At 40.7% G+C, this 6,248-nt stretch overlaps 1 pseudogene; it reads right to left on the reverse strand.

Moving 5' to 3' along the window:
* Positions 1 to 835: 835 nt before the first annotated feature.
* On the reverse strand, positions 836 to 954 carry LOC112475835 (annotated as a pseudogene).
* Between the last annotated feature and the right edge of the window lie 5,294 nt (positions 955 to 6,248).

The following is a 6,248-nucleotide window of genomic DNA, read 5'->3' on the forward strand; positions in this document are numbered from 1 at the left end:
ATAGAGGCAACTCGGAAGGTGGTTGCTGGTCTATGAGATGAGTTCTCGGAAGATGGTTGCTGGTCTATGAGCATGGTGTCCCAGAAAAGAGGCGCGCTATCAGAGATCGTGTATTCCCAATGTTTTATCTGGAAAATTTTCAAGCCTTAAACAAAACCGAATAAATAGTGCCATGACATGCCTTTAGTTTCCGTCCCTTAGATTTCACCTACTGTTAACATTTTGCTGTTTTCTTTCTCTATTTAAATCTACTTTTTTTCTTCTGAATGATTTAACAGCAAGTTGCAGCCATCGTGAGAGCTCACCCTAAAAATTTTAACATGTATGTCCCAAGAACGAAGGCGGTAATTTTTAAAAGTTAGTTTCATGCGTGCCCCTGACGTGCCGGCCACTTTGGGAAGGCGTGCTGTTATAAATTAACAAGCTAGGTAATGATTTTTTAACAGCAGCACTGTCACCAAATAGCTTTCCAGAAACAAAAACTTCAACCTGTTTGCTGTTTATGGGTTTAGCTCTGGAGTAAAGTTAAAAGCCAGTCCACAAGCCGTGTGTCTTGGGAAGGTTACCTAACTTTCCTGAGGGCCTCAGTGGCCTCCTCAATATGATAGGGACAAGAAAAGAACATGTTTCACAGTATCGAGGTGAGGATGAAATAAGAGAATTCATGCAAAGCACTCAGCGCAGTGCCTGGCACATGGGCAGTGTTCAGAAATGCTGGGCACATCCATCATCACATCATCATCATCATCATCATCATCATCATCCAAAGAGAAAATACATTCTTTTGCTGTTGTACCTTAAATATGACTCATCTGCATCACTTTTTTTTTTTTTAAACCTACAGCACCTGGAATTCCTAGGTGGTCTCTCATCCAAATACTAATCAGGCCTGACCCTGCTTAGCCTCCAAGATCAGACGGGATCAGGCACGTTCAGGGTGGCATGGCCGTAGACATGCATCACTCCTAAGACATACAAATAAAAAAGGCAAAACAAAAAATTACGAGAATTAAGAATCTGAAAGCATTACTATTGGCCACAGGCTCCAGTTAACATGCAGTGGGGCATGCTTTGCTAAGTTGCCACCATGTTGGGCTCTTGGCATTTTCTTTCTAGCCTCACAACTACCTGATGCAGAGTTCTCATCTCCTATAGAGGGCCAGGGGCAGTTACAGTCCAGAGAGGTGCCCCCGTTCTTCCTGAGAGAACCTGTCTCAGTGCAGGAGGCAGTTCCTCGCATAGAATTGACTTTTCATTGTACCACGTGACCCTACCACTCTGATCCCCATTAGGGTAGACCCGGCATGGAGGTTGCGTCTAATGGTGAATAGTCTTACAAGTCTGTCCAATAGGGACATTGGCTTGGGCTGGCTAATGAAATCAGGTCTTCCCTGGGGAATCTGAACTCAAGACATTCAGAGAGAGAGAGTTAGTCAGCAGGTGGCAGTAAGAGCAGAAGAAACCAAGGGAACGGTGGTAAGATCCTAAAATGACAAAGCACTAGAAAAATTTTATCAAATGTTTCTGCAGCTGAAGAGGAAACAGCCCATCTTTTCCCAGAAGACCCTAAAGACATGACTGATCCTGGGAGAACAGACTAGTCACTAAACACAACGGCGGCTGGTCTGAAACTTGACACCGTGACACTGTTATAAGGACCAAGGTGAGACATGAGAATGACAGGTAAATGTCATGGTTAAAAGTTCACAGTAAATACAGATCTCAGGAACCTTAAACGTCCTCCAAAGAGAAGGAAGCTGATTTTTTTTTTTTTAAAGGAAAAAAAGAAATATCAGGTGTGATTTTGTTATCCTTTTAAACTACGTTCTCAGGACTGAAAGCAGCTACAAGATTTTATCTTCATAGAAGAATCCAAGATGACATTCTTCTGGGTCTGGTATCCACCCACATGTTCCTCGGTGCCAACAGGAGTCCAATCTACAGAGACAGCTGTGAAATTTCAGCAAATTGATTCGACAACCACCACAGTCCAATGTTGTTGTTTTTTATCTTTTTTGATTGCCTTCACAATGAACACTTTTAATTCCAATGTGATTGCTGAGTAGACGGTATTTCTAAGAGCAATCTGTCTCTCTTCCCAGATCTCTCCTGGCTTGGCAGAGTCCCATCCTAAACCTTGAGAGCTGACAGACAAGTATCTACATTTATCTCCCACATTTACCTGGCCACATCAAGATGGTTTCCTTTCTAAAGAAAAGAATATATTTAAAACGGAAAAATATATGCATGTATGTGTGCATACATATGGAGAGAGGGAGAGAAAGGATGTAGATATAAAAGGATGTATATCTACATGGACCATTTTATATATATTCTTTTATACCTACATCCTTTTATGTATATGCGTGTATATATAATGTATATGTATAGATAGATGATAGACGGATGATAGATGATAGATAGATAGAGGATAGATAGATAGATAGATAGATAGATAGATAGATAGATAGACAGACAGTTTATTATATATCAGATCACTGAAACTTAGACTAAATTTTTTAATGGAACTACATACAATTTCTGAAACCGACACCAAGATAATAGCATATTTATGGCTCAGATGGTAATTTAGAAATTTGACTTATAAACATCACTGGCCCACACATTTTTGTCCTAAGGTTCTTCACCATGTCAAATTTTCATTTGCACAGGCATTTAATAAGTACTCATCAACTCTCTCATAAAAAAAAAAAAAATTTGACCTTTCTAGTACATTCTATTTGATTTCTGATCTAGACAGCACAGGAAATTGTAGAGTTGCATGAGGACTAATCAAATAGGTTTCTTTTCAAAGAATGAGCAGGGCTTTAAGAGAACAAGGTACATGAGTGTGTGTTACATGAGAGACCAAGCTGATAGATTTCCCGCAGCTTCTGAATGCATGCTAACATGTTACACAGTTTTTGACTTAGCAAAGAGGGCACCAACACTAATAGTTTCTTTGTAGGCTCTCAAAGATACAATTGTTGGCTTCTTTAGTACATCATGAAGCTGTTTCATTTGAGATTACATTTGGGAGAAGCAATCTGGAACCAAGTAAGTGTCCTTTCCCTTAATTATTGTCCTAGAAATTTAAATCAGCCATCACATTAATGAGAATCACATTAAAATTCCTAAATTATTCCTGATCTCAAGGAGATGGAGAGATTGAAAGTGCTCAAGGCCAACAATAATCAAGGTTTTACCCAACGTAATAAAATCATGACCTGCTTTGATATAGCACTTGACACATCCTCCCATTAAACCTAACACTCAAGGGGTTTAATTTTAAGTTAAAAGGTAAAGGCAGCAATGTGAATCAAAACAGTAATATGAGAGAGAAAGCGTTGGAATACTAAGTAGTCAACATAACAGTTGAATTCTCTCCACAACACGTAGTGTTAAATATGTCACATTTACTATGCAAAAAGCCACCCACCTTCCAATCAAACTGCCTCTTTCAAGAGTTGAGAACCAAGTAAATAAATACCACTCCTCCTCACAACGCCCAAATTTCTTAATTCCAGAGTAACTGCAGCTTTTCACAGTAGCCTAGTGTCCCATTTATTGTGCAACCCATGCAACCTAGCAATGTATTACTCAGAGGTCATTATTTGGTTCCTAATTGTCATGTAGATAGTTCATTGGCCTCATGTCTTAGCATCTAGGCTAATTTATCACCATTTCCACTACTGCCAGCTCTTTTTCTTTATAGATAAATAAATCGGGTTTACAATTTTCATCAATAGTTTCTTGACTTATACTGCTTGTCTTTCTTGACACTGTCATTTATCTTTCGTGTGTGTGAGCTAATCTGACTCACTCTTCCTCGGTCACTAGGCTAATTACTGGCAAGCTAAAATTCATCAAGAAAGGATAAAAATCATGATTTTCCCAATACCTTAAAAATGATTTTCTGGAGGCCCCTTAATTGATGGTAATAAATGTCTGGATCAACATTGACAGAAGTGATAAATTTCAAGAGGGTATAAAACATAGAATTTAGGTTAAACTATATCATTAGTGCCATGTTTCTTCTTTCAAGTAGTCACCATGGCCTATTGGGTGGGACCTCCGTCATAGAGGCAACAGGGATCAACTTGGCTCACAGAATCTCAGGAAGATATATCTGTGGTCTAAAATGCACCAGCTGAGTCCTGGTTTCTAGCCATTCCCTATTTTCATGATTCAGTTTAAGCTTGTGCTTTGAAGTTCTCAATCTATCTGAAATTCACATTTCTGATGGGGACACTTTGGGCTTACGAAGTAGATATTTGAAGAGCTGTGCAAGAGACTCTCTCTTTTGAGTGTGCAAAAGTCCTAGTGCTCCATCCAGACCTGAGATGAATCACATCAGAATCTCTGGGGGTGAGATGTGAGTATGATTGCTATTTTGTAAAACTCGGCGAGTAGGCAAGACTGAAAATGCCTGCTCTAAAGTAGCCTGGAGTTTCTTTGTCCTCCTTCTTCTTCAGCTTCAGACACACTCATCCATGGGTCATCCAAATGCTCTCGTTCTCAGAGACAAAAGGACAAGTTCACTTGTCACCCCAGAGATCACTTGGCTTCCCTTCTGCCCCAGGGAATCATCGTAAGGGAAGAGGGCCCTAGATCGGCAGATGTGGAGTTTTCAGGATTGTCATTTTACATGTTTTCTCTAAGGAGCATGTGAGCAGGACTTTTCTTTTGTGAAAGGCTTGCTTGTCTTTGGGGAATCTCAACAATCCCCTTACAAAATTCAAATCTGATGGCAGCATTGCGTTCCGAGACTAAATTATCAGTTAATAAATTAGAAAGGATAAATCTAACAAAGTTAACACAGAGGAAGAGAGAGAGCCTGCAAGCATTTTAGTAACTAGTACTCCAGTGCATCGCAGGAGGGCCCACGGGCTTGCTCCCAGTCCTGGGACTTACAGAAGGGGGACCTGTGGCTGGGGTATAACACTGTGGTCCTTCAGGCTGCAGGAGCCCAGGCAACCAAGGTAAGACAGAGAAAAATGATTGACTCCTTGTGAGAGCAAAAAAGACTGGTGCCCAAACACTTCTCAAAACCCTCCTGGGCTTTATAGAAGAGTTGGTAAAATTGCAGGATACTGGGGATATTGTAATATTAGGAGAGTTAGAAAAACGCATTAAGGCCCCTTCACCTGGCTTCCACAGGTTGATGTCTGGGAAGCAGAAGTCATATAAGGGGCTGATGTGTTTGAAACACAGTCTCTTCCTGTTTGCACTAAGTATCAGAGAAGAAGAAAAAAAGATTCTTATTTTCTCCCCAGCCATCCAGTTTTCCTATCATTGCTATCAACCTTCTTTTCTCTTTCTAAAGTTTTTCTTACCAATCTTATCCTTTCCCAAGGATTCTTCTAGTATGACAACTCCCAAATGTACACATTTAGCTTAGACCTCTCCTCTGAGCCTCACAGTCATGTACCCATGTGTCAACTTGACATCTCTGCTTGGAAGTCCCACAGTCATCCCTACCTCTGTCAAGTTCAGTGCTGGGAGCACAGCAGTAGGACCAAGGGCCTGAGAATTACATCCCCTGCCCCACCGCAGGCTCTGCCATTCACTGGGTGGTAGGAGTAGAAACTTGTGGTTTCAAGATACGGATAGTCAGGGGCAACCTTGATGTGGGGAGGGAACTTCATTCAGGTGGTGTTACAGATGGAGACAAGCTAGATGAAGGCAGGGAATGGAACGTCCAGGGTGAGGAGAAAGACAGGGGCTTGGGTGATGGAAGGCTGGGCAGGAAGTCTGAGAGATATGGCAAGAGATGTGTGGGGATAGGGTCTCCCCTGGTGTGATGTTAAGGGGTTACCCTTCAAACCGGGTCTTCTATTTCTAGTTTTTCACTCTCTATATCACTGGAAAAGAATACATTCTCACAGTTTCCCTCTGATGTTTCTGATAATTTCTTCCCTAAGTCAACCACATGGTTCTCTTGAGATTTTCTGAGGGTTTGATATTTGTTGATTTATTAAATAGAATAAATAACTGAGCATCTCACATGTGCCAGGCATTATGCTAAGTGCCAATGATATAATGGGTAATATAAAAATAGACATAGGAGGCATCTTTGTGGTGTTTAAAGGATACTCTAAAGGGCTAGACAATAAGTATTAAAATGTAAAAACACACACTCACAAAATACTTGTAGTGGTTGCAAACACTATGGTAAAAACATAGGATGCTATGATTGAGGATACTGGGGGAACCTACTTCAGTTGAGACAATCATGAGAGGCCTCC

This window comes from Pteropus alecto, unplaced genomic scaffold, assembly GCF_000325575.1.
Source record: "Pteropus alecto unplaced genomic scaffold, ASM32557v1 scaffold152, whole genome shotgun sequence".
NCBI lineage: Eukaryota > Metazoa > Chordata > Mammalia > Chiroptera > Pteropodidae > Pteropus > Pteropus alecto.